Raw genomic sequence first — 26,176 nt, 5'->3', positions numbered from 1 at the left:
TTGATAGGTGCTCCTATGGGTATTTGGTTCGGCCCTGTCAAAAATTGTAATTTAGTCTTCCAGTGAGAAGCACTTACAACTCCCTTATCAATACCAACCCTTGGACCATTACATGCCCCATTCATTTTTATGGTCCCCGCAGATGTCCTTGTCCGAGGCCTTCCCTCTTCAGAAATTATATTCTGTGTGGTTTGTAAACCTGTACTAGACACAGCCTTACTTTGACTATTACCAATAGCAAGTATAACTTGCTCGTAGCGTGTGAGTCTATTATTTGTCAGGTGCTGTGTTTTAGTCCTCGTCATCAACAGTTCAACAGAGTGCGGAACATAAACTATCAAAGGGTGACCCATGACAATGCTTTCACACCTCTCAATGCTGACACCGGTTGCAGCAACGGATTTGAGACATCCAGGCAACGCTGAAGCTACTAGATCTAAAGAAGCTGAGAAATAGGCAACTGGTCTACGGACACCTCCATGAAAAGCGCTTGTTGTAGTCAGGCATTCCCAGAGCCGGAGCAGAACACATGCCCTCTTTCAACTCCAAGAATGACACCAAACAGTCGTTGTCCCATGGTATGTGATAATCACATCCTTGTGCTTCAGTCTCTGCAAAGGCTTCACCTTCAGGGAGAAATTGGGAATCCACTGGCGACAGTAGCCAACCATTCCCAAGAACATTTCTGACTTGCCTCTGAGTGGTAGGTACAGCCATGTTCATGATCGCCTCGATCCGATCTGGTGACACCTTTCTCTTGCCTTTCTCTTGCCCTTCTCAATTCGATGACCCAAGTACTGTACCTAACTCAAACAGCACTGCAACTTATTTGGGGACACCTTGTGTCCATTCTCTGCCAAATGATTCAGTAGGGCAATCATGTCGATCCTGCAAGCATCCTCAGTTTCTGATGCGACAGGGAGATCATCAATATATTGCATGAGAACTGAGTTCTGCGACAACACAAGACTCTCAAGATTCTTTTTCAAGATCTGATTCAAGATCAATGGACTCTCTGTATACCCTTGAGGGATACGACACCACACAGTCTTCCAGCCGGAAAGCAAACAAAAATTGGCTTTTCTCTTGGAGATGTATTGAAAAGAATGCTTGACACAAGTCAATCACAGTAAACCACTCAGCCTCGCATGGAATCTGGAATAGTATCACTGATGGATTCGGTACCACCGGACAACATGGGACAACAATCGTGTTAACCTTACGCAGGTTTTGCACGATTCTGAATCTCTCGCTTAGTTTCTGTAAACCCATAATGGGTGAGTTGCATGGACTTCCTATTATCTCCTTCAGGATTCCCTGCTTAATCATGGTATCAATGACAGGTTTGATCCCTGCGATTGTCTCCGGTGACAGATTTAACTGAGAAGTTCTCGGAAACTCAGCATTCTGCTTAACCTGGATCTTAACTGGCTCAACACCTTTGATCAATCCAATTTCTTCTCCCGTGAAATCCAACACATCCAATGAAACAAAGTCTCTTAAATCAAGTGGAAGCTCTTCCACTGTCAACACAGGATACATCTCTATGCACAAATGCTGATTTGCAACCTTAAAGGTGGCATCATCGTCCTTTATCTGTACTTCCACTCCCTTAGGTGGGCAGTAAATGGTGCAATTTAGCTTGCACAAAAGATCCCGTCCTAGCAAGCAAACTGGACTTGAGTCGCACACCACAAATTGGTGTCGATCTCGGAAAGTTCCTATTTTCACAGGGATCGGCTCGGTCAATGGATTAGTCATTTTCTTGTTTGCCGCTCCTATGACTTAGATTGATTGTCCCGAGAGGGGTAGGTTGGGAACTACTGCAGATCTTACAGTAGAACGGGTAGCACCAGTGTCACCCAAAAAGGTGGTAGGGTGTCCCTCAACATCCGCCTCTACAAACGGTTCCCTCTGGTCTCCCTCTAAGACTGCCCCAAGAGTGCAGTCTTCCTCCCCTCTCAGGTATCATTTCAATGGGTCTGAGCTATACTCATCAAAATTCTCAAAAAGAGGCATGTACTGGTACGTTCGATTTCCCGGTGGAATTCTCAGAGGTTGTAGGATGTGCACCTGCAGGACCATCGTTCCCCCTTGCATCGATCTAGGTCTCGTTACTGTATTGACAACCTCAGGTATCTGCACTATCTCTGCCTCTTGTTGCACCTGGTTTGCTGGATTCAATCTATACTCGCACTTCCCATGCCCCATCTTGTGACAAAGGTGACATGCAGTGGTCTTTTTCAATGTTGCCACATCCATCCTTGTCTTGGGGTCTACAGGTGCCCCTTCCCTTGACCCTGTGCATTCTGAGTCCCTCCTTGATTGTTTCCCTGTCTTCTCCCTAGCGTCCCTCCATTTGGGTGTGTTTGGAGTTCCCTGTCAGCGGTTTGCATTTGGACGATCATCAACTTGTCCTTAAGCTTCCTGTGTTTTGAGTCCACTTCATCGCTGCAGTACATGGCATACCGCAGTATTTCATCCACTGACTTGTTCTGCCAGCAGATCAAATGTTGCTGAATCATGAAGCTAACTTCTGGTCTCAGACCCAAAACGAACTTGGAAACAAACTGTCCCATATCTTTGGGGTCCAATGTATCTAGCCCACTATACCGCTTAAAGACTTTGGGTTCCTGAACAGTTTGGTCTATCTTAACCCGATCAATATCTTGTGGCGAGATTTTGGATTTCAGCCATGTAATTACCTGTTCAAACTTTTTCATAACAATAGGTGAAGGACCATTTGTAACAGAATCCCTGTCTGGTTTGGACGTGGGCCAATCAACCACAACTTTACAAGCTGCCCACAAGTCACTTGGTACTACAATGTCAAACAATGTATTCAGATCAACCCACAACACCTTCGAGATTTTAACTAAACAATTGACCTGCTTGTACCATTCGACAGGCTTCTCCCTCAGCCGAGGAAAGTCATTTGTAAATGCTGCCAAATCACCTCTACTCCAAGGCACATGCACAGACCCTCCATTCTGTACAACTCACAAAGGGTAATTCTCCACTCCTATCATTCGTCCTCCTGAAGGTGGTGTCTCTCCTACACTCTTTTTGGTGCTCTTCTTTTTGGACCATCTTTCCTCCCACTTATCAAGCATGCTCCATGCATGTATCCCTTTAATCAATTCTCGAATGTGAGCTTTCAATCCTATGACTCTCTTCTCTTCCAATTCCTGATCACTTTACTGCAATCTATGACTTCCCTATAACATCTTTGTTTTGGACAGATCCACCTCATACCTTTTGGCCAGCTCTGTCGGTTTTTCATGTGCTGACCCTGCCTTGCGAGTTACATCCTTCGCTACAAACAGTAACTCATCTGGTTCATAAAGTTCCACTCTTTCCAAAGGCAGGTTCCCACTAATTATCTCATCTACTGCTGCCTTCAATCTCACTATATCCAACATCTTTGCTCTTATAGCAACTTTCAGGGTCCCACGACTAGATGCGCCACTCGATTCTTCATTCTCACTGCTCTGATCTCCAAATCGGTTCCTTCCACTATATTCCGAAGGACTGGTCTGTCTTCTGATTTTCCAGGATTCCTATCTCCTGTCATCCTGTTGTTCTCACTGGTGGTTCCCGCATTCTTAGGTCGGATCTTGAATCTGCCAAAGACCTTGGTCTCGCCGATCTTACATCCACCTGTCCTCTAGAGGAGTCTGCAGTGGCTGGTAATGGTTTACTCGATTCTATGGGCCTTGGGAGGTGGACTATCCCACTCACTGTGCCATTCCCTCCAGAGCTAATCCCTTCTCCTCCTTCTGCCTGTGCCGAACTCCATTTTCTCGCCTGATCTGGGTCATATACTGCCACTATGGGACCAATGGTAACCGGCACTGTAAGCGCATCCGGTAACTTTGCAACTCCGTTAACCTCACTATTTGCTGGTGTCTGTGTTCTCATCCCTTCTGTATCTGTTGAAATTTTTCCCACTACTCTCGCATTAGGTTAAGCCTGCGATTCTCCAATCCCTTCTGTCGGTACCGACTTTCCTTCTTCTGAGTCTGGGTTATATGGGGGTGGTCTCTCTGATAGTAACCTTTCTAACAAGCTGTCATCTATGTCACTATCGTCTTCCTCGACGCTCTGCTTCTGCGCGTCTCCCTCCTTCACCATCAACGAGAATAGCCTATCCCCCTCGATGGTTTCCACCCTCCATATTTTCTCCAATGGGTCCCATTGCGCATCTTGAAATGCCCTGATCTACTTTTTCATCCTTTCCTGTCATGTGCTGCTCTAATCCATGCATGTAATGCCTCAAACTGTGTTGGTGTGGGTAGCGGTCGTAACGAAGACATCACAGATTTCAACACGTACAACGCTTCCAACCTGAGAGTACCGTAACGTGGAAAAGCCAATTCTCCCTCTTTTTCAGTCATTTTATGCCAATTTTCAAGCCAAATTATAGTGTCTAATCCTACATTCGTAGCCATGTAATGGGCCGGGGTATTTTCGGTTGGAGCTTCTTCTCCTCCCTAAGTAACCACCCTTCTATATCCTCTACACATGTCTCGTAAAACTTTAAGACATTTCATGATGAAATCAACTTCTTTTACACGTGGCGTTTCATTCTATATTCCTGATGTCAATCCACCAATTCCAGCACAAATACACCACCCAACCTATCGCAGCACGGCACCCTCTGACGTCACTCTTCCTCCACATGCAGCAGTTCCCCTCCTTTACAATTCGTCTCTCGCACACTCATGTGTCTCTTTCATTCTGAGGTAATTCAGTTTCCGATCTCGTTCGTATTTAGCCACCATTTTTTGTCTTTCTGCCATTTTGTGTTGCCCTCACTCAGGCGGCACGGTGAACGAAGAGTTGTTTTTCCTCATCCTACTGCAACGTGTCAAATAACCTCCTGCCTCTGTTTATAGCTGGTGTCAGGGTACGGCCGGCTCCACTAATCCTCGTCTGGTCTGACTGATCCCTGTTTCAACTATCTGTTGGTTCGCACCATTCTTCCCTGACTTTATCTTATCCTCTGGCCTTCGCTATTCTTTACTCGTATTCTCTCATTTCACAACTGTCCTCTAGGCCATGCAAATGTGTCCTGCCACCTGCAAGTCGACTTATAAACACTACCACTGATTAACTTGTGGGGAAGGGCGACAAACACTGTTGGGAGAGGGGCTTATTTGAGTTACACAATATCTAATTTTCGCATTCTTCTCATTGGTTGACCCTGTATGCATTGGGAGTGTTCTTTGAGAATGTGTATGTTATAAAAGATTGTGCGCCACGAAGTAAAGTGGCAGTCTCCTGAGAACATACCGAGTGTACTTCTGGGACAACTGTACTTAGCTGCAGCTAATAAACCTTATCTTCTACGCCTAACGGAGTGTCCCGCGTCTCTGTTCGACAAAGCAGGTGAACTCAGGAGATTAAGGCGTACCGTGCACCGCCAGGCCCCTAAAGTTTTGGTTCTTCAATTGGCGCCCCACGTGGGGCGGCTTCAGAGGTAGCAGATCTTGCCCGAGGATCTTGAGGATCCCCGCAGGAAAATTCTGGAGGAATCGCGAACCACGTCAAGCGACCCCTGTATGTCGAAGTGGTCCGAAGGCCTTTTGCAGCGTGGGTTCTCCTTTCTGACGGCTGCTGATGACTGCTGCCCTGACTGCCGCCCTGCTTTGGTCCCTTTGATGATGTTTGGTGTCGCGAGACATTAGACGGGCCTCTGTTGGCGTAAGAAGACACTTAGTTAAGTATTGGTGGGTAGCTCCCACTATTTTGTTTTGATTTGGGTCTTTCATTCGGCTATTGCAAAAGCCGAAGCCGAGGGGTGAGTACGTTTGTGCTATAGTATTTGATTTAACCCCTTGATGTTTGTAAACAGTCCAGTGAAATAACGATGCCTGATCTGAATAAGTTTAGGAAGTTCTGTTGCTTTGGTTGTAATAGGGATTCCCGGCTGGAGGACGCTTGTCCGATTCCTCCGGTTGGAACTCCCACCTATGAGCTTTATGCAAAACATGGTGTCGGCCCCATTGCCTTTAATAAGGCATGGATCCGATACACGAAGAACGATGGTGTTCTACAGTGGCCACTAAATGGTAGTTTTGAGCCTGACATATTAGACAATTTGGAAGCGATATTGTTCAAACAACAAGCCCGCCGGCAGTTTGACTCTTTTCGCCTCTGGCGTAAGGAAGCCAAACAGAAAGAAATTAAGCAGGCAAAACGAGATAAGAAAGCACAAAATATGATGATTATACAGGCTGACCAGCAGTTTAAAGATAATGAGATTGATAATGCAACGGAAATTTCAGAGAGACAGCATCGTATGGCAATAGATAGATGCTATCCGGTGTTGCCTAATTCCCCTTCTGATAAAAGTAAGGATCTGGAGGAAGACCCTTTGATGTCTCACCTATTGAGATTGCCTCCACCCTATGTACAAGGTGCTAATGCACCCCCGTTGTTACAACCTGTTCAGCTACCTGTTGTCCCCCCACCTGTTCCGGTTCTTCCACAATTGCCTCTTCCGGTATTGCCACCCCCACTTCTCGTGCCACCGATTCCTTTGTCTCCATCTCCTGAACCTCGATCTTCTTTGCCTTCGGCTCCCCTTATAACTGCCAGTTCCTCTCCTGTATCGCCTAATACCTTGTCCCCTGTCCTTATGTCTAATTCTCCTACTGCGCGCAAACGAATATCTGGTTTCTTGTCCCCTTTCTTTGAGACTCTAAACATGTCTCCGACTTTTTCTCGAAGACAGTCTCGTAGTCAACTTCCAGGTTCCGACGAACAGGTGGTATTGGACTCTCTCGCTCGCAAATGGATCGAGAAGGGTCCCCGGTATAGTGTGAAAGATATCAACCCTGCTGGTTATTATAAAGAATTGTCTCAGACTGTTGATGCCTGTATTATGAACTTAGCGGATATTGACATGCTGATGGGAAATGTAGTCCCACAAGCGTTATGGGCTCGGATTACGCTCAAGAATTGGGTGGTACGTGGAATGCTATAACTGCCTCAGATAGAGCACAAGTGGGTGGTGCTAAACCTGATGTTTTGATCACAAAACTCCCTGGTAGGATTATTACTTTAATGAAAACAATGATGCCCGCCTTATGAGTTAATTGGGATAAATTAGCCGCGTGTAAACAGAAGAAAGATGAGAGTGTCTCCGATTTCTTCACTCGTTTATTGATCACAGTGGTCAGGATATGACTACGGAGGGTGGACAGCGATTATTTGTAGATAAATTCGTATTCAATTTGTTCCCCGAGTTGCCACATAAGTTAAAAGACTCGGAAAGTTCATGAGCTGTTTCTTTTTCGGCTCAGATATTGGCTACTGCTCAATATTACGAAAACAGGGACAAAGAGGAAAAAGACAAGCAAGAGAAAAAGACTAAAGAATTAAAAACGAAGGTTCTTCTGCAACAAGCTTATCCTCCTCGCTCTGCTCCGCGCCAGTTCCAACAGCCTCCCCAGTTTTAGAGGGTGCTTCAAAAGCCTGAGCCCTATATTCCGCGGCCTTTGTTAGGTCCCAACCAATGCGCTTATTGTAGGGAGGAAGGTCATTTTAAGAATAGCTGCCCGATTTTATTACAGCGTAATGTAGGACTATCTACTCCACGAGGTCGTGGTGGTTCCCAGTTAGCACCCAGGGGTAGAGGTCGAGGTATGTCGCCCCAGACACAGCGTTCCCCTCCACCTCCACATTCTTTGAACTACTTTGATCAACAAAATACTCAGTCTACACAGTATTACAAAGATGATTACTATGTTGAAGGTGAGAATGAAGGTCTTCATGCTAACTAGGACAGCCATAGACAAAGTAAGGGAGTTGTATCGATTCCAGTAGATCAGAATGGCCCTTATGTTAATGTCACTACAATGGGTGTTTCAGAGCCATTTCTTTTAGATACTGGTGGGATGAGAAGTTCTATTATTCACTCTAAACTCCCTGGGGCACCTTTGTCTGGCTTAACAAACGTATCCGTAGGATTTTCTGGCGCCCCAGTACATACCCCGGTCTCTTGTCCTCTGCCTATTTCAATTGGTTCTTATGATTTGGAAGCTCCGCTTTTTTTAACGACTGGTTGCGGCGAAAATCTGTTGGGTTTGAATTTATTGAAAAGACTACATGCAACGATATATTGTTCTCCTTCTGGTGTACATCTCGTTTTGGGGCAGAAACTAACTTCCCCAATGTATTTGTCTAAAGATCAATTTCCACCTGAATTGCTCTCTCTCCCTGCAACACTTTGGGCTACGGGTCCAAATGATGTTGGTTGTCTTGAGATCCCACCCTATGTTGTTACCCTCAAGCCCAATGCTAAATTGCCATGCATCCCTCAATACAAAATTCCCAATGATGGTGAAAGAGCACTTTTTGCTATTATTTATGATTTGGTTCAGAAGGGTGTGGTCGAGGAGACAAGGGCAAATGTATGCAACAGTCCTGTTCTTCCGGTTCTTAAACGCACTGAACCTTCTCGACAGACCATGCACGAAACCTGGGCTTCATCTTGGACTCCTCCCTCTCCATGACCAGGCAAGTCAGCAGCGTCTCCTCGGCGTGCTTCAACATCCTACGCATGCTACGGAAGATCTTCTGGTGGATCCCCACTGAGACCAGGAAGACCGTCACCCAGGCCCTCGTCACCAGCCGACTGGACTACGGCAACGCCCTGTACGCCGGGACCACCGCCAAGCTCCAGAAGAGACTCCAGCGGATCCAAAACGCCTCAGCCAGACTCATCCTCGACATCCCACGATCCAGCCACATCTCCGGACATCTGAGAGACCTTCACTGGCTCCCCATCAACAAGAGAATCACCTTCCGCCTCCTCACCCACGCACACAAAGCCCTACACGACCAAGGCCCGAGCTACCTCAACAGCCGAGTCAACTTCTACGCTCCCAAACGCCACCTCCGATCAGCCAACCACGCCCTCGCCGCCGTCCCCCGCATCCGAAGAGCGACTACAGGAGGAAGGTCCTTCTCCTACCTGGCCGCCAAGACCTGGAACTGCCTCCCGTCCGACCTGCGCCTGACCCAAGACCACCTCTCCTTCAGGAAGAAGCTGAAGACCTGGCTGTTCGAGCAGTAGCGGCACCCCCCCCCCCCCAGCGCCTTGAGACCCTATGGGTATGTAGCGCGCTTTATAAGTGTCACTGATTGATTGATTGATTCTCAGCCTCCTGTTTATCGCTTTGTTATTGATCTCCGGGTGGTTAATAAAATTGTTGTACCACAGTTTCCTGTTGTTCCAGATATCACTGCCCTGTTAACTATGATACCTGCCTCGGCAGCTTGGTTTTCTGTTATCGATCTGAAAAATGCTTTCTTCAGCATCCCCATTGCTGAAGAGAGTAGGGATATTTTTGGCTTCTCTTTAGGAGGTCGAAGTTTCCGGTTCAAGCGCGCAACCCAAGGCTATTGTGAAAGTCCCTCCATCTATAGCCAAGCTCTGAAATGCCAGCTTGATGCTTTTCCTTTACCGCCAGGTGCTACCCTTATTCAGTATGTGGATGATTTATTGATTGCTGCTGATTCAGAGGATATTTGCAAAAACGTGACTATTGCACTATTGCGTCACTTGTCTGACCTCCACCATAAGGTTTCACCTTCTAAATTGCAATATGCCCGCCAAGAGGTTACCTATCTAGGTCATCTCTTGTCGAAGGAGGGAAGGCGGCTGACCCTAGAACGTATTCAAGCAATTGCACAAATGTCTGTGCCGTCCACACAAAGAGAAGTGCGGGCCTTTCTGGGCATTACCTCTTATTGTAGACAATGGATTCCAAATTTTTCTTTGTTGGCTATACCTTTGTTGGCACTCACTTTGAAAGACACACCCCAACCCCTTCCTTGGACTGATGAATGTCAGAAGAGTTTTTCTGATTTACGTGCTGCTCTGTGCTCTGCCCCTGTGTTGGGTACCCCGGATTACAGTAAGCCCTTCACGCTCTATGTCCATGAAAGAGAGGGTTGTGCATTGTCAGTCTTAACACAACGATTTGGAGACAAGCAGCGGCCATGTGCCTACTTTTCGCCTACATTAGATCCAGAAGCCAAGGCATTGCCTAGTTGTCTTAAAGCTACAGCAGCAGCAGCAATTTCTATTCGTCAATCTGCTGGAGTGGTGCTTGATAACACTCTTATTGTCATGGTACCACATGCAGTGGATACCTTGCTAAATAGGACCAAAACGCAGCATCTTACAAGCGCTCGCTTGTCTGGGTATGAACTGACACTCTTGGCTAGTCACGTGCAAATCAAACGATGTAACACTTTAAATCCAGCCACATTGTTACCTCTTCCAGAAGAGAAAGGTATTCAGAAACAACATGATTGTTTTCTCCGTACTGAGGAGGAGACAAAAGGTAGGATTGATTTGAAAGATACACCACTAATGGACCCGGATGGGATCCTATGGGTGGATGGTTCTTGTTTTAAACTCCCTAATGGTGAAACAACTTCAGCTTACGCTGTTACCACCTTGCATACAATTGTGGAGACAGCACGCATCAGACATAATTCAGCTCAGGCGGCTGAACTGATAGCTTTGACCAGAGCATGTGTGTTATCTAAGGGGAAGAGAGTGAATGTATATACCGACAGCGAGTATGCGTTTGGTGTGGCACATAGCTTTGGACGTTTGTGGAAGGAAAGAGGATACTTTACCTCCCACGGTACCAAAATACAGCATGGCCAGTTGGTAACTGATCTTCTTGAGTCACTTGCTTTGCCTACCCAGATAGAAATCATAAAGTGTAGGGCACATAGGAGGATTACTGATGATGTTGGTTGCGGGAATGCTTTTGCGGATGAGGTAGCGAAAGAAACAGCCAGAGATACTATGAGTCGCATGTATGTTGCGGGCCCTGCAAATTGGGTCAAGGAAAAAGGAATGTGTGAGGATACTATAGAAAGTGTGAGATCGATTCAAGGAGAGGCTACAGAGAAAGAGTTGAGTAAGTGGAAAGAGAGTACAGGAATGTTAGACGCGATGGGATGGTGGATAGAATTGTCAGAACATCAGCGTTGGCTGTTACCAGATGCCTATGTACTGTCTGTAGTTGCTATGGCACATGGTCCAGCCCACATCAGTGTGAAAGGAATATGTAAGCTTCTGGCTCCAGTGTGGCTGAACGAAGGGATTCCAAAATGTGCAGATAATTTAGTGAAGCATTGCATCGTTTGCTTGATGCATAATCCAGGAAAGGGAACACCAACTCCAGCAGGTCATTTTGCTCCCCCAACATATCCTTTTGAGGTGTTGCAAATTGATTATATTCACATGGGGCCCGATTCACAGAACTAACTTAAGACAAAATCCTAAACTTACTACCATTTTGGTATTCACAGAAGGCACTTACTCATTTTGGTATTCACAGAAGGCACTTACTCATTTCGGTATTCACAGAAGTTAGGAGTCCTAACTTTAGGATTCCTAAATGCCTTCTGTGAATACCGAAAGTCTTAAAATTAGGATTTTTAGACTTAGGACTACTAAATTGAGAAAAATCCTAATGTTAAGACTTTCGGTATTCACAGAAGGCATTTAGGAGTCCTAAAGTTAGGAGTCCTAACTATACTACTACTAAACTGAGAAAAATCCTAATTTTAAGACTTTCGGTATTCACAGAAGGCATTTAGGAGTCCTAAAGTTAGGACTCCTAACTTCTGTGAATACAGAAATTAGTAAGTGCCTTCTGTGAATACCAAAATGAGTAAGTGCCTTCTGTGAATACCAAAATGGTAGTAAGTTTAGGATTTTGTCTTAAGTTAGTTCTGTGAATCGGGCCCATGGAACGGTGCAACAATCTCAAATATGTTTTGGTGTTGGTGTGTGCCTTCTCCAGATGGATAGAGGCCTACCCGCTGAAAGACAACACTGCTTTGTCCACTGCCAAAGTTCTTCTGAAAGAGTTCTTCCCTAGGTTTGGTTTGCCGCGCATTGTCTGGAGTGACAATGGAAGTGAATTTGTGGGCTAAATTATGAAAAAGGTGTGTGCCGGCCTTGGAATCGACCAGAAATTCCATGCGGCGAACCATCCCCAATCAGTGGGTTTGGTAGAGTGCTATAACGGCACTCTCAAACTTAAGCTTGCAAAGGTTCTCCACCAACAGGTTCGAGACGCTTTACCAGAGGCCTCCACAGACCCAGGTCATTCTATCCAACAGGGAGACTGGGTCTGTGTGAAAATTTTTCAAAGGACAAGGAATTTGAGCCTCGTTGGAGGGCGCCTCGACAGGTCCTTCTGGTCACGCGTACAGCAGTGAAGGTCGAAGGGAAAAAGAACTGGATCCATGGCATGCACTGCAAAAAGGTGCCCTTGCCCTTGCCTTTTGACCAATGGGTCCGTAAGGGTGTAGGAGATTATGAAGGCGAAAGGGCCCCTCGGTTTGTACCTTTCAGTAGTGCACACCTAGATGGAGCTCGTCTGAAAAAGAAGATGATGACGTTTTACAAGAAGCAGTACCGCCACATCTTTGATTGAACACTACGGATCCACAGACACTATTTCAGGACCAAACTGTGCTGAACAGAACGCGATATAATTTAAGGCCTAGACTGGTCAAGGACACCTGAGATTTTCATCTCTTTCGTGCCATGTATCATCTGTCCAGGTTGCAGGGTCACGGTAGGAGTCTTGGTTTGTGACCTGTATAGTGGCTAGGCCCCCAGGACTTGCAGTGTCATAGGACGGCTAATAATCACAGCCAAGTGAGTAAGGAAGATTGCCGTGAGCAACAATTTTAGAGGATGGATGTCAAATTGGGAAAGAATAAGAAGAAGGAAGAGATGTAAAAGAAATATTGTAAATTAATGTACAGTCAATGTGGCATAACATTGTGTGTTCTTATGTTTTTTAGTATCTTATTGGCTTGTATAGGTTGGATTGTTCATGTTATGCAGCACAAATCTGTTCCTACTTCTATTTCCTTGCCTTATCATTCTACTATCTCCCCATATCAATTACATACGCCTCCCCAACATGAACTAATCAGGAGAACAGAATATTTTAACAATTAATTTGTCCAGTCATTGCACCAACACCAATTGGTAGTCAACACAACCGACTGTTGGTTGTGTGGACTTATGCCTTATACAACAGAAAAAGGGATGCCATATTTAGCCCTTCTATTTTCCCATGAAGGCCTATGGGCCTATTTTGTAATGTTTTCAAATGCATATCAGAACCGATTTAGATATCCAGCTGGTTCATATGGTAGTGGACAAGATTTTAGTCATAGTTCTCTGATAAAAGGAATAGTGGCTATGGCTAGAATCGTAGAGAATGGTAAGATTCCAGTTGATGAGAAACGGGCATACGATGCTTGGAACGTGACTCGTTACGCAACTAGCCTTACAGATAGGAGTAAACAGGGAAAATCTCCACCAATTTGGACTGTGCCTCATCGAGGTAACTTTTGTCTACAAATAAATGGCCAGACTACTGACACTGGACAAGGAAAGAGTACATTCACACATCTCAGAATTCACCACCGTTAGTGCCATCCCAGGGCACGTATTTTATCTGCCACGATAGAGCCTACACGTGGCTACCGATGGATTTTTCAGGAACATGCTATATAGCCTTTCTTCTCCCCCCTACATATACTGCTCCTTCGGGACATCACAGAAACAGATATGGCAGAGGGATTATTGATTCTAAAGACAAGGCAGGACAAGAGGGAGGTGATTTCCTTAAAGGATTTCTCCCTTTTTGGGGCCCAATGGCCAACAGTAGAAACATGAGACAATTGGTTCGTGTTGTTGAGACTACCATAGATGTCACTGTGGGAGCCTTGAGCAATCTCACAGCTGAACTTCAGGCAGATCGTCATATGACATTGCAGAACCGGATTGCGTTGGATGTTATTCTTGCAGATCGTGGTGGAGTTTGTAAATTGATTGGATCTAGCTGTTGCATTTATATACCTGACGACGCCCCTACGGTATACCAAGCCATCTCCAAATTACATGTGATCTCCGAGTCGATTCATCAGGACGAAAGAGATTGGTCTTTGTTGGAATGGTTTTGGGGATTACTGTCCAAATGGGGATGGAAGGTATTAACATTCCTTAGAGTGATTTTGGACATCATTTTTTCCTGTTGTCTCTGTATGCAGTGTGGCCCCGCCATCTGTGGTCTTTGTGCCACTATGTGTGTCCCAAGGCCTGTGCCACGGAAGACGGAGAGCATTAAAATGATGTTGCAGCAACAGCTTGATGACCTCATGGCCATTGACGTCGACTCAGATTAAAATGAGTCTGTGTGTCTTGCCTGAGTAATGGCAAAAGGAGGGTCTAAGGTAATTCAGTTTCCAATCTCGTTCGTATTTAGCCACCATTTTGTGTCTTTCTGCCATTTTGTGTTGCCCTCACTCAGGCGGCACGGTGAACGAAGAGTTGTTTTTCCTCATCCTACTGCAACGTGCCAAATAACCTCCTGCCTCTGTTTATAGCTGGTGTCAGGGTCCGGCCGACTCCACTAATCCTCGTCTGCTCTGACTGATCCCTGTTTCAACTATCTGTTGGTTCGCACCATTCTTCCCTGACTTTATCTTATCCTCTGGCCTTTGCTATTCTTTACTCGTATTCTATCATTTCACAACTGTCCTCTAGGCCATGCAAATGTGTCCTACCACCTGCAAGTTGACTTATAAACACTACCACTGAATACCTTGTGGGGAAGGGCAACAAACACTGTTGGGAGAGGGGCTTATTTGAGTTACTCAATATCTTGTTTTCGCATCCTTCTCATTGGTTGACCCTGTATGCATTGGGAGTGTTCTTTGAGAATGTGTATGTTATAAAAGATTGTGCGCCACGAAGTAAAGTGGCAGTCTCCTGAGAACATACCGAGTGTACTTCTGGGACAACTGTACTTAGCTGCAGTTAATAAACCTTGTCTTCTACGCCTAACAGAGTGTCCCGCGTCTCTGTTCGACAAAGCAGGTGAACTCAGGAGATTAAGGCGTACCCTGCGCCGCCAGGCCCCTAAAGTCTTGGTTCTTCAATGCAATGAAATAACTGTTTGTCCACCAAACGACCGAACAGTCCCTTCTCCAACTGCCTGTCCACCAAACGACCAGATAGTCTCATACAATTGTCGACCTCAACTTCGGCAATCGTCTGTCTGTCAACGAAACGACCGGACAACTGCCTCAGACTATCTGCCCACGAACGGCCGGACAGTCATGTACTTAATCGATAGGATCTACTCGCTCAATAATCCACATACAGGAACCCACAGCCTGCGTCGGTTACTCACACACGCATTTCCCTATCACCGGTGGGTCAGTCAACGACGTTGTAATGGGTTGTGTCAAATCTACACAGCTTACGTTATGGGTTTCAGTCCCATTTTTGCATTTATGGTCCCTTACATGTGGGGTGGCAAGTTGGGTTATTGTGCCTTCTCCACATTTTACATGGTTTTGTTCCTTATATAAGCTTAGAAACAGTTTGTTAGAAATGGGGTCTATAATTGGCAGTCAGTATACACTCTGACAAAGTAGAGACACTAACTCTAGTCAGGGTAAGTTACACAGCTAAGATAACCCCTGCTCACCACCTTGGTAGCTTGGAATGAGCAATCAGACTTATCTCAAAGGCACTGTGTAAAGTATTTGTACACACATATAGTAACACAGTGAAAACACCACAAAAGGTCTCCACGCCAGTTTAGAACAATAGCCATTATTCATCTGAGTAAAACAAGACCAAAATTTAAAAATCCAACATACACAAGTAAAGATATACATTTTGCAAGAATAGGCTTAAAATACAGTTGCTTTAAGTCGATAGCACTAACCGGGGCTATTGCAGCATTGTGAACATCCAACAGTTCAGTGATATGGAATGAGACAGGCCCGCAAAACATTACCTTTGGAAGTGAAGAGGCCTTGGGGACCTTACAATAAAATCCGAAGATGATCACATGTTTGCTTTTCTGGTGGTTACAGTACAACCACTTAGTTCCACTGGTTTTGGCACCACTTAGCAATGCAGGACTCACATTAGAAGAGTCCCCGTGCTGGTGACAAGATGTGGATGAAGTCTTTGCTAACCCCGAGACTTCCAACAGGAGTCAAGCTCCACCCAAGCCATTGGAGAAACTTGGAAGGCAGGATATAGAAAGCAAAGTCCAGTCCTTTCACTACCCAAGACAGAAGCACCAGCAGCAGGCCAACACATCAAAACAAACAGCAAAGTGGCAGTCCCTCCTGACAGCAACACAGCTCTTCTTCCTGACAGAATGTACTCATTCCAGAAGTCTTCTGAAGTTATGGTGTCACAGCTCCAGTACTTATACCAGTTTCTGTCTTTATACTAGACAACCTTCAAAGGGAAGTCTTTGTAGTGCACAAGACCCTGCTCACTTGGCTCCAGACACACTACAGAAGGGGATGGAGACAGCTTTGTGAGAGAACAGGCACAGCCCTATCCAGGTGTCAGTGATAACTCCTCCCACCACTCTAGCTCAGGAAGGCCCATCAGCCTGGTGATGGCCCATCAAGATATGCAAGGCACACCACAGCTCCCTTTTTTGTGACTATCTTGAGTGTATGCAGAAGACCCCAACTGGCATCCTAACCCAGACATGGATTCTACAGACAGGCAGAGGCACAAAATGGTTAAGCAAGAAAATAAGCACTTTCTAAAAGTGGCATTTTCAAACACCAATTTAAAAATCAACTTCGCCAAAAGATGTCTTTTGAAATTGTGTTTCAGAGTCCCCAAACTCTAAATCTCTATTAGCTCCCAATGAGAAATTGTACTTAAAAGATATTTCAAGGCAATCCCTATGTTACCCTATGGGAGAGATAACCCTTGCAATAGTGAAATCAAAATTAGCAGTATTTCCATATGAGGATATATAAAACACAACAGCACATGTCTTACCTTTTGAATACTCCTCACCCTGCCAGTGGGGCTGTCTTGATCCTACCTTATGTGTGACTTACATGTAGTAAAAGGGAAGGTTTGAGCCTGGCAAGTGGGTCCACTTGCCAGATTTAAATGGCAGTTTAAAACTGCACACACAGACACTGCAGTGGCAGGCCTGAGAAATGTCTACAGGGCTACTCGTGGTTGGCACAATCAGTGATGCAGGTCCACTAGTAGCATTTAATTTACAGGCCACGGGCACACATAGGGCCAGATATACGAACTGCCAAATAGCGCCTCGCAAATTGCGTCGCATTCGTGACTCGCAATTTGCGAGGCGTTATTTGGCATGTACAACAGTGTGTTTAACACTGTTTGCAATTCCCAATGGGATCGCAAACTGCAAGGCTCATGAATAAATAATGAGCCTTTCACAATTTGCAAGCCCATTGGAAATGACAGGCCCTCCCAGGGATGGTGGCCTGCTGGGCTCAGCAGACCATCATGTCTTGGACTGCTTTTAAATAAAGCAGCATCTTTTTTTTTTAAATGCATCCCGTTTTCCTTAAAGGAAAAAGGGATGCATTTAAAAAAAAAAAAAAAACGTTTACGTGTACATTTTAAGGGCATTTAGTGGTCCCTGAGACCACTGCCTGCCCTTAAAAAATATTTTCAGAGCCAGTCACAAAGGGGAAGGGGTCCCCTGGGGACCTCTTCCCATTTGCAACTTCATTATCACCCTCTTGAAGAGGGTGGTAATTTGCGACAGCCGCGGTCTGTGCAGGTAACATCGGTGGGGCCACGTGCGTGGGTATTTTGAGGGACTATGCAGAGGGAAAATTAAATAAATAATTAATTTTCCCTCTGCATTGTCCCTCGAAATCGCCGCGCATATGGCCCTACCACCCCACCTCTGTTACCTGCACGGACCTCGGCTGATTTGCGAGTGTTTTGCAACCACAATTGCGGTCGCAAAACATTGGTACATGCCTTTGCGGTTACTATTAGGAAGGGAACGCCCCTTCCTAATAGCGAGTCGCAAAACCTATTTAGCGAGTCACAAATAATTTGCAAATCGCTAAATAGGCTTTGTACATGGCCCATGAGGTTTTTGCAAAATCAGGTTGTACATCTGACCAATAGTGCACTTCACTAGGGACTTACTTGTACATCAAATATGCCAATCATGGATAAGCCAATCACCAACATAATTTACACAGGGAGATCTTGCACTTTACCACTGGTCAGTAGTGGTACAGTGCTCGGAGTTCTAAAACCAGCAAAAACAAAAAGTCAGAAAAAAATAATAAGAAGGCCAAAAGTCTGCAAAAATGGCCAGTGCTAACACAGTTTATATAATAAAACTGACCTTGTTTGCACTGTGTGTGAGGTCCTGTGTTAAGTCATTGTTTGTATTTCCGGTTCAGAGCTGTCTCCAAATGGACAACAACACACAAGGGTAGTGTGCTCAGTGTACTTTATCTTTGAACATAATGTACAGTGGCGTGATAAAATGCTTACGAAGAAATGTGCGTTGCAAGCAGAACAGTTTCTGAGTATGTTACCAGATACATGCAAAGTAAGGAAAAAGTCACCATCTAAAATGATTTCAAGTTTAAACATGAACTTTTAAAATGGAAGCTGTTGTGCACGGTGTGAGAAGGTGGCCTGGTATATGCTGTCCACTAATTAAAGCAGGTACCCTGTACCAGTCCAAACAAACCTTATGGTGATTAGGTCAAAGATAACCTTTATTGAAAGCTATTCTAGTGGTAGCTATGGAGATCAGCCTTCAGGCTAAGTCTTGAAGGAATGTTAAGCACCTTGTTTTACCAGAATACAACCTTATAGTATTGGGTAAATGAAAGGGAAATCACACAGTAGTTATAAAAATATGTATTTATTATATATAACACTTTCTAGTATCCTCTACACGAGGATAGAACACAAATCAAATAATACAGTTGCAAAGAATCAAACGTAAGTAGCACAATACACAGTGGGCTCCAGGGGGACACCAAACCATATACTAAATAAGTGGTATAAGAACCACGGCTCGGAACTAGACCTAGTCTAGAAGGTGTAGAATCACTGGGACCCCAAGGAACCACCCAAGGTGAGGGATTAGGGACCCCACGGAGGACTGGTGCAGAGTGAGAACACGACTGTGTGCTCCGTGCAATTCAACGGTAAAGTTGCGGTTGGGAAATTAGAGATTAAGTACCCTTCCCAGCAGATTACGAAGACAACCCTTGGAATTTAAGAGTTTGAAGAGCCGCTCCACCTGTGGATACCTTTGTACCAAAGTTACCTATCCCAGAAAAGACGGGTGAATAGGCACAAAGTGGCGTCGGAAACACTTGTCGTTCTCTATGGATGTCGACAAAGAAATTCTGCTGCTGCTGCTGGAACTACGAAAAGTGTCCGGTGGAATCCAAACATGGATTGTAGATGTGAAGAACCTGAAAGCAGAGGGGACAGAGTCTGGGTCACTTTGGAGTGACCAGGGGCTTGGTAGACGATTGCCCACCGATGTCGGATGCTTCAGGTGTGTCGATGGTGATCTTGACTCTTCAGCTGTGCGGACCAGGAGATGTCTTGGACTACCAGGAGCTGCATACGAACTGTCCCACGAAGGATGTCAAGTGCTGAGGGGTCGGTGTCCGGTGGGAGCACCAACAAGCCTTGGCAGTGGCAAGCAACGCAGATGGTCAAGTTCGGTGTCGATCTGGCCTAGAAAAGACCAGGAGACTTACCACAGCAAGGGGCGTCAAGGCAGGCCTGGAGCAACCAGGGGAGCCCAAAGAAAGCAAAGTTGACCCTCAAGTGGACCCACAGGCTGAAGGCACAGGAGTCGCGAGGGGACCTCAGGTGGTTTCACAGGATACCAGCTAGCAGAGCACAGAGTGCAAGGATGCCAGAGTCCTTCTCAGAAAAGATGTGCTGGGGTCAGGGCTACAAATGGCCCAATGCACAGAATTGCTGCACAACAACAAGCATGTGCAGCTGCAAATGGACAAGGTGCACAGGGGTACGGGTATACAGTCCCCACCTGAGATATCTGCCTCAAACTCAGTAAGAGGGCAGCTCAACCTCAGAGACCTTCAGAAATCTACATCCTGTGTTGCTGGAGCCTTCGGAGCCCACAGGAGCTCAGGATCAGCAGACCGGTCAGATGCATTAAGGTGCTTGCATTTGCATGGGAGTGACTCCTTCACCCCATAGGAGATTCTTCTGTTGTCCTGGAGGTCCAAAGGGTATAGATCACTGACAGTGGCGAGACTGGGGACGGCAAGGGAAGACAAAGTCGAGCCCAAGGGAGGTCCAGCGAAGTCCTGCGTGTCCAGACAGTCGAAGTGTAGTGGTATCTCCTTGCAGAATCTTGTCCACGTAAAATCTAATGTCCTTCAGCCAGGTAATCCAGTTTATACCCACGGGAAAGGGTTGGACAGATTCTAGGGAGCCTCCTGGGGGAGGGACAGGACAGTGGGAGGCTACTCCCATGTCCTTTGTCCAGTTTCGTGCCAGAGCAGTAGCAAATGGCTCCCAGAACTGGTTTGAGCTGGACTATACACAGGGACACCAAATGTTCCCCGGAGCTAGACTTTCTGGTACTGAGACAGTGCACCCACCCAACCCCAATACACTAAATCCTGTCTAAGATACCTATTGTGCTGCCTTACTCTGGTTGAGCTTGGCTCAGCAGCAGGAGAGCCGACTTGTGTCTGTGGCTGGCAGCATACATTTTGTGCTGTAAGGCTCGAGAAAGTTGGTATCGGTAGACTTAGGTACCCTCTGAACCTTGGTTCTGAGGGGAGGAATTATACCTTCCACACCAGTTACTGGTGTGGAGGTATGATTCTAAGGTGTATAACACCAAACACGACATACTTCGTTGCAGTCGTTTTCAAGATAGCATTTACCGCCAGGTTATAATGCACCTCTACCTATATGTCTGGTAGTATCACGCACAGCCCAGGAGAATGGTCTCCGAAGACTACAGAGAGACCTTGCTCTTGCCGGAGCACCCTCTCACGTAAAACCCAGCACCCTGCATTCAGGATTGTTAAGGCCTGCAATAGGGGTGACTTATAAGGTTTTAAGTATAGTGATATATATAGATATAGTGAACCTATATCTCTGGTAAGTGGTGCAAGCAGCAGTAGCAGACCTGAGGTTCCATTTTGCATGGCCTCTAATGGCTGGCATCATACATGCTTCAGCCCAGGTGAGGCCTCTGGGGTACCTATGCACTGGGTACATGGGTACCATATACTAGGGACTGATAAGGGTACCCCAGCTTCCAATCTGAAGTTGTACCAAAGTGCATACATATCAATTAAAGGGAGAAAGCAGATAGGCTGGGGTCCTGAATAGCAGGATCCCAGCCAGACTAGTCAAAACAGTGGATGCAAAAACCATAAAAAAGCAGATCCTACTTTCCTAAAAACAGGCCCTGTTGAAACCAACAACAGACACCACCAAGAGGTTCTGCCTTTGGAATTTTTTTTAACTGGAGGTTAATGTGGTGCATTTTACAACAAATTTCCCAAATAAATTGCATGGACATATATAGTTTTAAAAGGCAGTTCTGAAGGATAACTCAGTAAATATTCCAATACTTCTGAGTTTGCCCCTGAAGCATTATGTATTTGAAACAGTAAATACTTCGACCAATACAATACATTATGTTGCTAAATGAAACGGGGTAGCAGTATAATAAACACACAGGTGCAAAAGAAGTCTTGATCATTTTCCTGACAAGGCATTAGGGATGCTTTTCTATGGCACTTCATATCCGGTTATGCCATTTCTTATATTTTCAATAGTAGATGGCACGAATATCAAATTAAACTGTGCATGGGTGAAAGGTTGATTTGTCCTCACCTGGATCCAGCCTATGCCCCTCGGATCACTACAGATGTTAGCAGTGAAGGTGTAATTCACTGAGCTATTTACTGTAATATGTTCGGCAAAAGTAAAATATATTGACTTGACTTTTTAAACTGTGCTTTCAGCAACAATCCTCCAGGGATTTGTTGAACTACGAGAAGAGTACAGGAAGCCATGTGGCTAATAGGAAGCTTTCTGGACATCTATGTGATCAAAACATTCTTACTATAATGGGACATATATACATATGTACATTTTGTAAGTGAGAACTTCTGAAAAGAGCTCATGGCAGATGAGGAGTTTCACAAAACAAAAAGTTTACTTGTGAATCTTGACATCATCGTGCTACTGTTCCTACCAAAAGCTTGGTAATGAGGGACCCACTCCACCAGTAGTAACTATGTAGTGGAGAAAGGGACGTTGTTGTGCTGCAGATCGAAGCATATAAATTCTCCCTACTTCCACGGACAGAGTAATTCCACAGTCATACGCACATACACTCATCATACGCTAGGGCCCATCACACTAACATTCATTCTATTACTCTATCCACACTGAATATACGAGAGAACTCCTAAATCAATCCGCATCTAAACTGAGATCAATGCAACCTAATTGATATGTCTCGAGTCATGATTTAAACAATAAAACACATCTGAGATCCCAGTAAATTGACAAAGAAATAACCACCCGACACTGTGATTCAAACAAAAGGTTATTTATCTAAATTAGTTCAAATGAAAGTCAATCATTAGCAAAATCATTATTCTCATAGTTACCTATTCTAGCTAAATGTCATATTTGGGTCAGGACAGGTCTCTCAGTAAAGTCTCCCGAGTCGCCGTCCTCTCAATCAGCGTCGATCCTCTCGAGCATAGGTTCGGGAAGAAGTGGCCTTAGACACTCTCTAGTCTAACAATATTTATAGTAAAACTTACACATTAAAAGTTACAAACAAGCTCTAAACAGCCGTTGAGCAGAGCGAGCAGGAAAGGATGTTGACTCGCAACATTTAGAAAAACCTCCGCTCTCGAAAATCTCAAAAATAAAAACACGGAAGAAGGAAGCACAAACTAAAAAATGTAACATCCATGAATGCTCTTCCTCGGAATCATAGTGAAGCCACCGCAAGTTTATCAAAGTACATTGTGGCTTTTATTCTCTCCCAAGGATAACTGGTGTCAACTGGCATCAAGCCCAGAGCTGCCGTCCTCACGGAAACTTTTAATACAGACAGAGGCCGAGGTCAGGATTCCAACCATATTCAGCGAGGCCTCTCTTCGTGTTTCATCTACTCAAATGCAGGCTGTAATTGTCGGCCATCTTTGACTAGGCCAGAATGGACAAATCTTAATTATAAGAAACACAAAACAACGTTACTACATCGTAATGATTATACAGTGTTAATTCCCACTAATACCCTTATGTGTATGTAATTATCTAGCCATCTGCAACATAAAGAAGCATTAAAAGCGTATTATTTCAAAGCGCAAACACATAACAAATAGCACTTTAGCCACACATATTTAATTAATTTGCTCACCAACTTAGTTCACGTTTGAATAAAGCAACACAAATGCATTCCCACGTGTAATTCTCTCATTAGTAAGGTTGATTAGTCAGAAACTTAACAAATTAATATCTAGTAATTAATTATTAGTAATTTTAATTATGACATATAAAAATATAAGCTGATGTTCGGGTTTAAACAGAAAACCCTGCTCCAGCAATCCCCCCTTTGGTGATATATTATCACCACAAAAACCAACCCAAAAAAAAAAATGTAGTCCCCATTTCTTAGGAGAAATTCAAATGTCTTTTTGCACAACATTACACACCAGACTCTCTTTCATCATCTCTTTTCGATTCTAGATACACACTCTCCCTAAATTCTTCTAATTCTATTTCTTGTGGGTCTCTTTTTTACCTCTTTTGTTTCTTTTCAATATTTTCTCTTATTATTTTCTTTTTCCCTCCCCTGTTTTTACAACACAAGCACCCTAATCTAAGTATCAATAAAGCAACAATCACACATGTCAATGGAAACAATATCTTACCAATTATAGTACTACCTATCTTAGCAATAAAGTTCTTAACAGCAATCATCTTATTAGCCATTTTAGTCCAGATACTTTCAGCTTCCAGTGGTACTAATTCTTCATGCAAATCTGTAATATTTTTGATATAGATCTTTAGATCTTTGCTTTCGTCAGGAATGTAAGTGCAACAATGTTGAACCTTCAGCATTCCACAGACTCCACCCTCTTTGGCCAATAGAATATCAAGGGCAAGTCGATTTTGCATCGACATGGCGCGTAAGGCAACCATCTCCGTATTCACCAATAGAAACCCTCCAGCGGTGCTTGTCGATAAGCGATCCACCACTGTTGACAGCTTCCGAATTCCATATGCATTTAATGAAATTCCCACTGCTGGAATCAAAGCTCCAAAAATATCTCCTACAATTTCCGACCAAGTTTCTCTCGTAAAGCGTGTTAGTAAATTAATTTGTTCCACATCCTCTATCTTATCTATATGAAAAATCTTTGGAAAGACCAGGCCAACATAACATGTGCCATACCAATGGTCAGGCAACCTGTAATAAGCCTTATTCCCACAAATATAATACACTCCCGGGAACACTGGATCTTCTCCTCCCTTGAATCCCCATCCTGTTGCAATAAAGTATGTATCATGGCACTCACTAGTCCCAACAAAATAATTATCATATTGGGATTTCCTTCTGGTAATGCATAGTTTACCCTTTTGTGGTGCATCTAAAGCCAAAGTTGGACTGGCCCCATTCTTCAACTCTTTTCCCATCTCAATATCCCATATTGTCTCACTCATTTTATATCGTCCTGCCTTTTCATGCATGCTCACTCTCCTTTCCTCTACCATATCCAGGAAAGCTTTTTCTTCTTCCTTCAAACTACAAGTTAAATTGTTTCTAAAAATGTAATCTAATGTTAATTCTTCTGTCTCAATAAAAATCTCACCAAAAATGTTAGCTTCTTTCGCAGGATTCAGTTTCTTATTCATAGGCAATTGCCCAAAAATGTTATCTTTATTAGACATCTCATAATCTATTTTCCCTAACAGATAAAAAACACTACTTAGCACACTACATGAAATCCCATACATAGCTGGAAGATGATGATAAGTAACTCCCTCCAAAACGGATGCAGGCAATAGCATACAGACGTAGCAATCCCTTACTTCCATTGTCTTTACGTATTCATACAACAACTTTGAAAAAACATTGCTAGAAAAATCATTAATTGATCTATCTTTATGTATATAAATGTTACTAATTCTAGTTGGCACTATTTTCTGTGAACTCTTCCCTATGTTAGTCATATTCTCAGTATGTATTCCAAAAGTGTCTATTGTAACCCTAAAAGTAACTAATAAGGCAAGTACACTCCATAGTAGCATTAATAATCCTGTACAGCAGCAGCACATTCTACACCATCTTTTCAAGAAGGTACATCTACTTTGATTATTTTCTGTGTTAGCCATCTTATTACTTTGGCAGTGTCTTTTGACTTAGCCTCTACTACTCCACTACTGAATCACTAGAATATTTCAATCTGCTAAATTTTAGATTTCTCCTTCTTCACTTTTCTCCAAGTGACTCTTTTAGTTCACTCAATTTGGATTTTCATCACTTTTCACTTCTTCTTCAGCAACATCAAACTGTATCAGATCTTCAATATCCTGAGCATCTGACTCTTCTCCAATGTCAGTCAAGATAACTTTCAGGACTCCAACAGTTTTCTCCTCCTCAACCACTTCCCGTAAGGTCTCCTCTGGATTTCCTTGACCCTCTGCCTCTTCTTCTTCAGACAGTGCCACATACGTCCATTCCAGTGACCTATACTTCTTGTTAGGCTTTCTGATTCTCTTGATCTCCTCTGGTTCTTTTCATTCCTCTTGTTTTTCACCCTTTGCTTGATTTTGACTCGACACCTCGTTCACCTGTTCAGCTTTTGATGAACTCGCTCGTGTCAGTCGGTATCTCAGCCTCTTTATCTTGTTGGGCCAAAGATCTCCTTTTACACTCCTTTTCGGTCTCACTTCTTTATTATTTCTTTCTCCGATCCAAGTTCTCTTTCTCAGAACTCGACCCTCTGGTTTCCCATTCTCACTTTCATCCGATTCTGTCTCATTTGCCTCTTGTTCATCAACAATTTTCTTTTGCTCCACAGACTTCTTCCTTTCCACCGTTTGAGATTTCCCTACTACTGTCCCTCCTCGGGTCTCCGACACACAATCTTCTTGCTGTCTACTTGTCCCTTCACCTAGCTTATCAGGAATGTTCCCTACACCTCCTCGGGGGGTCTTCCGCAATCTGTCCCTCTCTATCTTCTTCTGACCCTACTTCTTCAGGAGTAATCT

Source organism: Triturus cristatus, chromosome 5_1, assembly GCF_964204655.1.
Source record: "Triturus cristatus chromosome 5_1, aTriCri1.1, whole genome shotgun sequence".
Taxonomy (NCBI): domain Eukaryota; kingdom Metazoa; phylum Chordata; class Amphibia; order Caudata; family Salamandridae; genus Triturus; species Triturus cristatus.
This window is presented reverse-complemented; position numbering follows the sequence as displayed.